The 12,121-nt window shown below is 36.0% G+C and overlaps 1 protein-coding gene across 1 annotated transcript in view; it reads right to left on the bottom strand.

Moving 5' to 3' along the window:
- Positions 1-12,121, bottom strand: part of LCORL (ligand dependent nuclear receptor corepressor like) — a 148,949-nt gene that overhangs the window by 84,704 nt on the left and 52,124 nt on the right.

Below are 12,121 nucleotides of genomic sequence, written 5' to 3'. Positions count from 1 at the left end.
GAGAGGCAGAGACACAGGCAGAGGGAGAAGCAGGCTCCATGCACCGGGAGCCTGATGTGGGATTCGATCCCGGGTCTCCAGGATCACGCCCTGGGCCAAAGGCAGGCACCAAACCGCTGTGCCATCCAGGGATCCAGGGATACATATTTTTTTTTAATTGGAGTTCAATTTGCCAATATATAGCATAACACCCAGTGCTCATCCCATCAAGTGCCCTGCTTATGGTATCTTAAAAACTTAAAAACTCATAGACAGCTGAGCCATGTTATTCCATCATAACATAAAGGCAGTGTGCATGAACATGCATTCTTTAATAGATGCATTTTAAAAGATACATTTTCATCATTTTTTTTAAAAAGTATTTATTTATTTATTTATGATAGACATAGAGAGAGAGAGAGAGAGAGAGAGCCAGAGACACAGGAGGAGGGAGAATCAGGCTCCATGCCAGGAGCTCAACGTGGGACTTGATCCCAGGACTCCAGGATCACACCCTGGACCAAAGGCAGGTGCTAAACCACTGAGCCAGCCAGGGATCCCCTATTTTCATCATTTTCTAAATGCATAATCAACTGTTCATAAATTGAATGGTACCACATGTTAAAGAGTGTCTTCTGTGTTTTTTATATCTTTAGCCAAAACAATTCAAAAAAACAGTAAGTATTTATAAGGAACTGAAAAGGGAAAAAAAAAAAATCAAGATACTCCTTGCCTCCAGAGTTCAAATATATGAAAATCAAGTTTTTAAGAGTATTTAGGGAATATGGTAGAGTTTTCAAAAATTGACAAAAAATCATTTTGCAGAATCAAAATTATCCTTTAAAATCTCTTAAATAGCCAATGGGTAAGGTCTACAGTCTCATACACTATGATGTATTATGAATCACACATCATTTTAAATACGAGAATCATGCTCTAACTGCAGAGATGTTTTTGAAGTACAGGAGGTAGGTAGAAACTAGACGCTATTAAAACAATAGTAAATTCATTTATGTTCCATCTCATGGTTGTCCCCTATGGCGGGCTATATTCTGACAAAGTAGATCAGTGTAGCTATGCCCACATGATACAGATTTTTATTTTTCACATTTGAGTGTGAGTATCTGATGCGGGATGCTAATACATTTGACATTTCTAGATACAGGATTCATAAAAGTTTTGGTAAAAAGATAGTCTTAAGTGAATGAGAATTCAGAAGAAGTATCACAACAAAGAATATAAGATGCACGAAAGAAACCAGCATTTTTTTTTGTTAACTCTAGAAGTTAAAGGAAATGCTGAATATAAAACAAAAAGTCCTCCATCTTGTCAAGGAGGCTAGATTTAATGAACTAGACAGTGAAAATGTTAAAGAACTGCTAACACCACACAGTGAGGAGTTCATGATTGAGAAAATCTTTCAACTTGATGCTCATCATCAGTTTGAATCATAACAGATAAAATGTTTATGGCTACAACTGAATTTGATTATGATAGAAGACTCCACATGTGAAAAAATGAAACTGCAAGGAAAATCTTAGGTGACCAGGAGATGAAACACTGGTAGTGAAAGGAACTTAAATAGTTCATCCATTGATAGTTTTTAATTTTTTTTTTTTTTTTAAATACTGTTGCTTTTTCCAGGGATTCAGACATTGATGAACTTCAGGCATTTGAATTTACCTGTTTACTACTTCACCGGCTCACTCTGGCTTACATTACTCACCACCCAAGCAGCAACAGGGACTAAAGCTTCTATCTCTTTCCATAAAACCTCACTCAGGCAACTCTATAATACATTAGTTGAACATTTTTAAAAATGCCTTTTTAGGGGCATCTGGGTGGCTCAGAGGTTGAGCATCTGCCTTTGACTCAGGTTGTGATACCGGGGTCCTGGGATCAATCAAGTCCTATATCAAGCTCCATGGAGGGAGCCTGTTTCTCCCTCTGCCTGTGTCTCTGCCTCACTCTCTCTCTCTGTGTCTCTCATGAAAAACAAACAAACAAACAAACAAACAAACAATTGCCTTTTAAAAAATTTTACTAAGTGCTACTGGTAATAACTAATTATCTTACATTATTTCATTATTAACTTAGCACATGTTCCTTGGTCAACTTATATAACTGTGATTTCTTTGTATGTAAAGGAACAGAAACAATCTCTAAATCTTCTGCCTGCTTTAAAATGCTCTTATTTTAGATTGGTCTTTAAAAGCAAAATAATCGGGCAGCCCCGGTGGCTCAGCGGTTTAGCGCCACCTGCAGCCCAGGGCGTGATCCTGGAGACCCTGGATGGAGTCCCATGTCAGGCTCCCTGCATGGAGCCTGCTTCTCCCTCTGCCTGTGTCTCTGCCTCTCTCTCTCTCTCTGCATCTCTATGAATAAATAAAAAATCTTAAAAAAAGTTTAATAAAAAGAATAAATAAAAGCAAAATAATCTTTAAAACTGAGGAATGGGAGTGGCAATCACCACCACATGATTCATCTATAATTTTTCAAAACTGATATTATCTTTAACTTTTGAAATGCATTTCCCCTAGGATTTCAGTAGTTCGCTACCCTGTTCTGTTTTTACATCTTCGCTCAAATGTCATCTGACTGCCCTTTGTAAAACTGTGATCATCACTTCTCTCCTGGCATTTCCTAAGCTGCTCTAGAGATATGTGTGTATGTGTACACACACATGCACATTCAACCACAAATACAACTCACCTGTTTATTATCTGCTTTCCCTCACTAGACTATAAGAGCCCATGAGGACTGGGATAGTTTTTGGTCTTCTGTTAATTGATATGGTACCCGCATGTAGAAAGAAGCTTACCAGATCTTTGCTGAATAGCTGAATTTCTCTAAACATGCTCAGAAATGTGTTTTATAAAGCCCAACATGCCAGTCTTGCTTTGAGAAAAGCCATACTCAGGGGAAAACAAGAACTAAAATGGTAGTATTCTATAAAAGAACACACAGGTGATATACAGTTGGTGAGTTTATGAGTCACTCAAGAAAACCATAAAAATATTACACAAAGATTTAAAAAATAACGTGTTAATCCTCAATAGTTAAACAGCACATATTGGTTCTTCTGTTACTTCCACATAAAAGTGCTTTTTCTTGTTATACTCTGGTTAGTAGGACTCTGGTTATAAAGTGTTTTGAATAGCACACATAGATTACTACACATATTTGATACAAGCTGGTTTAATTATCTGACATATTAGAGACAGAGCATAGGGAAGAAATAATACCCAAGGACAGATGGTAATTAAAAAAATAGAGCGCCAACTAGAATTATACCTCTGCTGAGAATTAGGTCTTCCTTTTCACCTAGTGAACTATATTTTCTCAATTGAAGGAGAATATGCAAAGAAATAATTTAGATAAATTCGCAAAGAATTATATAAAGATAAATGGAAGAACCGTTGCTTCTCCAAAATTTAAATAATTTCCTCAAAATGTTATTAGGATTGTGCAAACCACTTAAATAATAATTCATTGACTAAATATTGCTGAGAGAAATTTAGAGTCACTTATATTTTTAGTATTTTAGGCTGATTCCTAGCATATCTTAGGATATTGGTACTTGCTTGTTACTTCAAGATCTCACTACAAATTTTTTTTTTTTTTTATATATAGTTGGGTCTTTCTTCTTTTTTTTTTTTTAAATCTTTTTTTTTTAAAATTTTTATTTATTTATGATAGTCACAGAGAGAGAGAGAGAGAGAGAGAGGCAGAGACACAGGCAGAGGGAGAAGCAGGCTCCATGCACCGAGAGCCCGATGTGGGATTCGATCCCAGGTCTCCAGGATCGGGCCCTGGGCCAAAGGCAGGCACCAAACCGCTGCGCCACCCAGGGATCCCTCACTACAAATTTTGTAAAGGTCTACCTACTATTGCTGTGAATCACATTTTAAAACACTGTGGATAGAGAATCATAATTTTAAAGCATTGCTTTTGATCTTTAAAACATTCCTTTTCTAAATGATTTACATGCACTCCATTAAGTTACTGAGCATTAACTGTATTAGATACTATTTTAGGTGCTGGGGATATACCAAAACAGACAAAATCCCTGTCTTATTGGTCCTTACATTCTAGAAGTAGCAGGTAACAGACTTTAAAAGAAAGTCTGGGGAAACAAACAAACAAAAAAGCAGAATAATTGAAAAGAGAATGACTGAGATGAGTTATCATAAATAAATGAGTGGAGCATGGATGGTCAAAGCCAGGAGTCTGGTGATATGAAGGAGTGAGCAATGCTCACTGTGGAAACAGGATTCTAGATGGCAAGTATGAGGCAAGTATGAAGACCCTGACATAGGAATAAGGTTAGCACATTTGAGGAAAAGCAAAAAGCCATCAGTCTGCAAAAGAATGGGCAATAAGAAATGTGATCAAAAAGGGCAGCCCCAGTGGTGCAGCAGTTTAGTGCTGCCTTTGGCCCAGGGTGTGGTCGTGGAGACCCGGGATTGAGTCCCACGTCAAGCTTCCTGCATGGAGCCTACTTCTCTCTCTGCCTGTGTCTCTCCCTCTCCCTCTTTCTCTCTCTGTCATGAATAAATAAATAAAATCTTAAAAGAAAAATAAAAAGGAGGCACAACTAGAGTCCTTGACGTATTTTATCCTAAGTGACATTCAAAGTCACTGGAAGTTTTTGGGCAGAGAAATTAATGATCTGGTTTAGGCTTTCTTTGTTCTTTTTAATATCTATTTACTTGAGAGAGAGAGAGAGAGAATCTTCAGCAGACTCTCCACTGAGCGCAGATCCCAATGTGAGGCTCGATTTCACAACCCTGAGATGATGACCTGAGCTGAAATCAAGAGCTGGACACTTGGATGACTGACCACCCATGTGCCCGATGGTTTAGGCTTTAGATACATCAATTAGCCTTCTCTGTATAAAAATGAATTGTTGGGAAGGGAAAAGTAGAAGCAGAGACATGAGTTAGGAGGCTCTTTAATAGTATATACCAGAGAAGATGTATCTTGAATTAGGGTGGTAGCAACAGAAGTGGCAAAACATGGCCAGATTTAGGGTAAATTTTGAAGACAGAGCCAATGAGACTTGATGTTAGGTTATATGTGGGTATGAAGGACACTGAGGAATCAGGAAGGCTTGTAGCTTTTGAAGCTGACCAACTAGGCTAAGAATGATATGGTTTACTAAGATGGGAAAGTCTGGGGTGGAGGAAGGTTTTAGGGGCATAAAACCAAGTGTTCTGTTTTAGATAGGTCATTCTGAGATGCCTTTATTTTTTTATTTTTTGAGATGCCTTTAGATAATCTTATGAAGAGTATATCAGTTAGGCAGCTACATATAAAAGGGTAAAACTAGAGAAAAGGTTAGTTTAGATATAATGTTTAGGTGTCATCAACACACACATAATGCTGTAAGATGAAATGAGGCCATGATGTAGTTAAGGTATATCCAGAACAGAACACAGCTAAGGATTAACTTCTGGGACTATTCAACACTTAGAGGTCAAGAAGTTAAGAACCAGCAAGGAGCATGTGAAAGCAGCAATTTGTGGGAAAAATAGGAAAAAATTAAAAAAAAATTATTCTTTTAATTCTAATAATATTAAAAGAATAGAAATCAGAATAAGGAAGTGATCAACTCTGTCAAATGATGCTGAAAGGTTAAGTAAAATGAGAACTGGTAACTTCCCTTTAAACAGTACAAGATGGAACTGCCAATGAAATTGATAAAACAATTAGAGATGTGGTAAGAAAGAAACTCTAATTGGAACAGGTTAAAAAGAGTAGGAGAATTGAGAAGTAAAGACAGTAAAAGTATAGATGTTAAGTATTTACTAAGCATCTGCTATGTGTCAGATGCTTGAGATACCGGTCAACAAAAATACAAAATCTAATTCCTCATGGTGCTTATATTCTAGCAGCAGAAGAAAGACAATGAACAATAAATAAAATAAGTAAATTATATATGTTAGAAGGTAATGATGCTATAAAAAGCAAGCGTGATTATTAGTTGTTGGAGAGATTTAAAAAAAAGACATAAAATAACTACCTGAAAGAGAGGAAATGGACTAAATGAGACTGAGAAGGTCAGCATAATTGGGTTCTTTATTCCAGTCATGTTCAGCTGGTCCAGGGCAAGTGTGTAATAAATGAGGAATTGGACACAGAGAAAGTTCTAACAAGCAAATATGACAAAGGAAGAGAGAGGCAATAGAGTTAAGATTTTATATGAAAGATGATCACAGTGATCAAGCACAGTACCTAAGCTGAGTAAGGACAGAAGTGAAATCTTAAGTCATGTCCAGGAGACAATGAAGAGTGAAAATCCGTGTGGTCAATAGACTGGAAGTTATAATGAGGTTAAGAAAAGGAGGAAGGAAGAAGAGTATTGGAATAAAATTGTAGACAAAGAAAGAGATGGTTGAAATAAGATTTGAGAGGTGGCAAGTCTAGGAATAAAAATGGGTAAAGATGGCTTGAGGGGAATGGAGGAAAAGATCATTGGAAATTAAGAGATCAAATAACTGAGAGGCCAGAGTGTTTAATGTAGCATCTAAATAAAATTTGAAGTCACTAAGAATTGTGATGGGAATAATATTTGGGAGAAAGAAAGTGAAAATGCTGGTAGAGGTGCACAACATGATAATGTAGATGAAATGGATTTGGTGTTCTCTGCTTCCAAGGAGCTCAGGGTTTTAAGAAGAGCCAATAAACGATGGGAAAGCAGCTATAAAGATATTAGAGGTTGCCTGCCAATGGTATCACCCTATATTACATAAAGCAAAGAATTAAAAACAGCCAGAAAGGGAGAGGGCTACAAAAACATCTTTTATGAATATGTAGATGAGTTACAGAAATAAAATAAAGGGAACACTAAAAGACTGAGGACACAGGAGATTTTGCGGATGAAAGACAAGTTCCAGAAGACAAAACAGAAATTCAGGTGCTTGTAAAAGATAGCTGACTCAAACTCAAGAATAAAAAAGATAAAAGGAGATAAAAATCTAGATAATAACGAGTGACCTGATAGTTGGCCTCTAATTCCTGTTATGGATGGTACTGCAGTAGAAAGGTGATTTTACCGGAAATGCAAAAAACCCGGTTATAATTTTAAATGTATTTTCTTAGGATTCCATTCATATCTTCCAGGTATATGACAAAACAAGAAAAATCTTTTCATAAACACCTTTGAATGTGGTCTGTAACAGTATGTGAATTATTTTATGGCACTAATATACAATTTCCTGAGAGTTCCAAAAGGCAGCCCATATATGAGAAATTAATTCCATGTATGACCCACATGACCCCATAAAGGCAATGTCTGTAAGAAACATTCAGGGCTTGAACGAATCAGGTCAAATCTACATAGTCACTCAAGGATGCCTGCATTTAAAGAAAAGCAATCTAAAAGATCAACACCCCTGTTTCTAAGAAATCAAATGCCTTATTATCAGTCATAACCAATTGATTAGTGAGCTATATTAATATTTATTTGATATAGTATAAAACTAGAAAATTAAGAGTTTAAAAGGAAAAGGATCTGTATTGAGAAAAGGTTGAAAGAGTTTAAATAAAACCTGGCTACCAATTAATTTAAGGGGAAAAGGCTGGTTAATAGCAGCTTTCAACTAACTGGATCAAATCCATCAGGAAAGCTCTCTGAAAACAAAAAAACCCATAATAGCAGTTACATGAATGCTAAATGTGTGTGAGGATAAAAGATAAAGCAGGAGAAACATATTAGATGAAGAAAGATTTCATTTCATCATATATTTAGCAATATGATTCATTCAACCACTATGTGTATACTATCTTTTCAATTTAGTCAAGTAGCCTTCTTTAATTTAAAAATAAAAGATGAGACATCTTCCTGAATCATAAGCCAGGAACTTACACTGTTTCAGGTAATCAGACAATGTGAAGCTATAAGTCAGAATAATTTAGCTTACATATCATGGGGATACTTTGAAAAAGGCATTTTATATCTCTGTGCCTATGTTTCTACACACTTCAAAACAAACTGACTGATATACACAGTAATAAACTTAAGTACAAAGCTGGGAAAGGTAAATTATACGTGCATGCTAATTTAACTTCTTTCTCCAAATAAAACAAGTACTAATACCAGAGTATGTAGAGAAGCTGGAAGATACTGGACAGTTTATTAGTATTCATTTCTGTGTTCAAGAAATATTTACTGAGGATATGAAAAGTACTGTTCTAAATACTGAGGATACTGCAATTAATAAAACAAAGTGCCTACTATCATGGAGCCTTCATTCTAATTTATTCTCTAGAGAATTTTAAGGTTACCCTCTAGAAGGAATTCAATTTTGAAAAATTTCTCAAAAATATTCAAAACTAGTTGAAGTAATGCTAACCCCCACCTCCCCATTCTATTTATTCCTGAAAACGTATTTTTGACTAGCTTCTAATTACAAGGGATTGACCAAACTGTATTTAGTATTTCAGTTTCCTCAATCTATTATTAAACTTCATTAGGAAACTAATCATAAAAACTGTTTATAGTTCATTTAAAGGAAAAATGGAAATGTATGAGAAATATAGCATTTCTCATAGGTCTTCTGTAGTCTGCCTAATGCAATTAAGATAATTCTAATCCTAGGTGGCCAAGTAGTAGATAACAGAAAAGTTTTCCTATTTAGTACATAAAAGAATCTTGGTACTTCTCACACAGAACACTTTTTAACTCTTTTTAAACTTCTTGAGGACTCAAATGTTTACAACAGAACTAAAAGACATTAGTTAACTTCTCTGTGTTTCATTGTCTCTACCTGTTAAAATGATAACAGTACCTACACCTCAACATTGTTTTTTGGATTAAATGAGATCAAGGCACAAAAAGGTTTTAGTGCTCAATCAGAACTGATGACATCAATTATCATTATCCTGTGTAGTGGGTTCTTAATAACAGATTGCATTATCATTATAATTGTCTCAAAACCATAGTTAGGAAAAATAATAAACAGGCTACAATAAAGCTATTAAAAGATTTCTTTGTGTTTTGGCAAGATAATTAACATACATATTTCTCAAACTGAGCAAAAGATCAGTATATGTAAAGTATCAGTAACACTAATGTTAAGAGTATCCAGAATTCCTGAAAATGGCTGTAATTTGGGAACTTTTCAGGAATCAAATAAAACTTCACAAACAATATGCTTTATCAACAATATATTTGTTACACCAAAGACTCAGAAGTGTTTCTTATCTTTAAAAACATGTTTATACCTTTTATTTCCATGTAAAGTTAACAGAAGGATTAACAAATGAAGGAGTTTGTTATCACTTAAAGATACTGCTATTATTATCTTCTGGCCTTTATCCTAATTGGACCATACTGGAAACCTCTAAAATGATTTTATTCAAAGAAAATTTAAAAATAAAGAACAAAATCAAAACCAAGTAAATGAGTAGAAAAATCCTTGTTTAATTAAATCTGGATAATCATGCTGGACTACAAATAAAGGAATTAACAAAGGTAAGACCTGAAGTAAAGCAAAAAAAACTAGTAAGAATCTTCCACTTAAAAACTCTGCAATCCTTCAAAGACCTCAGACATCACCAAGATTATCCCCAAATGGAGAGGTCACTAAATATCCATGAACACTCACCCAACCTTTGGTAGGAGACCTCTTGAAGACCCAGATGCTTGAATCAGCTGAAATAGTACCAAGTGTTTTCTGATTACTCTTAATAGGGCAACGGAGCACAGGTTACTCCACACTATCAAAAATTATAGGTCATTATTATTACTGATAATTCTAGCTACTACCATTATAAATTACTCTAGAAAAAGGAGATTGTGTAATGAGTTCTAAGGTGAATGAAACTTACTGTGTGCATGTATGTTAATGTGTACATTTCTTCCCATTCTTAGTGATAGAAGTCTATTACATAATTCTTCTCGTGAATGTAAATACATTGGCAGAATAAAATTCTCTAAATTAATATGCTATAAAGTTCTTAAAGTATGTAAAAAATATTTTTAAAGATTTATTTATTTATTTATTTATTCATGAGAGATGCAGAGAGAGAGAGAGAGAGAGAGAGAGAGAGAGAGAGGCAGAGACACAGGCAGAGAAAGAAGCGGGCTCCATGCTGGGAGCCCGACATGGGACTCGATCCCGGGTCTCCAGGATCACACCCTGGGCCGAAGGCAGCGCTAAACTGCTGAGCCATCCAGGGATCCCTGTAAAAATATTTTTAATATTGGTTCAGATAAAAAATTTCTAGGGGTGTGTCTGGGTAGCTCAGTTGTTTAACCATCTGACTCTTGATTGCGGCTCAGGTCATGATGTCAGGGTTGTGAGATCGAGTTCCCCTACCAGGCTCTCTGCTGAGTGTGGAGCCCACGTAAGATTCTCCTTCTTCCTCTCCCTCTGCCCCTCCCTCCGCTGGCTTGTGTGCACACTCTCCCTTTCAAATAAGTTAATCTCTTTGAAAATTATGAAAGAACTTTTTTTTTTTTTTAAAGAGATTTATTTATTTGAGAGGGAGAAGGAGAGAGAGCAAGAGAGCATAAGTAGGAAAGATGAAGAAGCAGGCTCCCCACCAAGCAGGGAGCCTGTTGTGGGGCTCCATCCGAGGACCCTAGGATCATGACCTAAACCGAAGGCAGACATTTAACCAACTGAGCCATCCAGGTGCCCCAGAAGAATGTGGTTTATTTTATTTTATTTTATTTATTTATTTGTTTATTTATTTAAATTTTATTTATTTATTCATGAGAGACAGGGAGAGAGAGAGAGAGAGGCAGAGACACAGGCAGAGGGAGAAGCAGGCTCCATGCAGGGAGCCTGAAGTGGGACTCGATCCCGGGACTCCAGGATCACGCCCTGGTCTGAAGATAGCACTAAATCCCTGAGCCACCCGGGCTGCCCAAGAACATGTTTTTTAAAGACAAATGCCAATTTCTGAACATTTAGCACTTCAGTAACACACAGGAAAAGATTTTAAGTCCTCTGCACTTAAAAAATAGTTCTTAACTTTAGGTTTTTGTTTTTTATTCTTTGGTTTTAAGTTTTTTTATTAAGAGAGAGAAAGATAGAAGGAGAACACATGTGTGTATGTGGAGAGGGGAAGAGAGAGAGGGTAGGAAAAAATCTCAGGCAGACTCCCCACTCTGCATGGAGCCTGACAAGGGGTGCTGTCTCATAACCCTGAGATCATGACCTTAGTTGAAATCAAGAGTCAGATGCTTAACTGACTGAGCCACCCAGGTGCCCTTTAACTTTAAGCTTTTTAATGTACTAATGATGCTTCTAATCAGAGGAGTCTTATATTTCAACACACAAAAGAACTCATAACACTGACGACTAAACAAAAGCTTCCTTGCTCAAAAGCGAAGACTATTTTCAACATTACTGATTAAAATCTAAAGGTTATCCATTTAATAGAAAAATATCCAATATTAACCTAATTTCAAAGAAGAATACAGCAGCAGGCTCAACACCTAGATGAAATAATATTTTTCTCGATCTCTGGAAAGTGGGAAGTGGAATGATAACCCCTCCCACCCTGCATTCCCCCTACACCATGACTCATTCCAAGGATCTACATGGTAAAAATTAAGACACTCCATTACTGCAGAAATTACCAAGAACAAAAAAATGGAAGGTTCTATATTTTTCTCAAGTAACTAAGATAAAAAAAACCCTGCTTCTCTCTGATACATATGTATCAAGTGAACAAGTGAAACAAGCTTCATTTAGTTTAAATAGTTTAGACAGGAAGCAAAAAAGAACATTTGACATTTAATGTCAAGTAAGCATATTCAAGCTACCAAAGAAACAGTGAAGCCCCAAGCCAGCAAATAAACTCCAACCTGGCTGATAAATGATTTAACTGTTACATTTCTAAAGACAGCTTTGTAGTAATCTACCGCTTATTGAACATGAAAGAACTTTTGAAGTTTTAAGAACAGCAACAAAATAAGGAAGACCAGAAGCATAAAAAAAATTTCAATAGGTGAGGAAAATGTCTGATAAAGTCAAGGAGAGAACTGAGAAAAGGGTGGTGAAAGGAAGACTAGCACTACAGTAATTGCGAATCCTAATGTCCCCAAAATATGAAGAAAAACTAAGGATAATAAAAAATGGAGTAAAGACTGGCACATAAAAAAAATAATTTGTGTAAGAAAAAC

The sequence above is a fragment of the Vulpes lagopus genome, chromosome 4, assembly GCF_018345385.1.
Source record: "Vulpes lagopus strain Blue_001 chromosome 4, ASM1834538v1, whole genome shotgun sequence".
Taxonomy (NCBI): Eukaryota; Metazoa; Chordata; class Mammalia; order Carnivora; family Canidae; genus Vulpes; species Vulpes lagopus.
The sequence above is the reverse complement of the archived record's forward strand: the minus strand, read 5'-3'. Positions and strand labels throughout refer to the sequence as shown.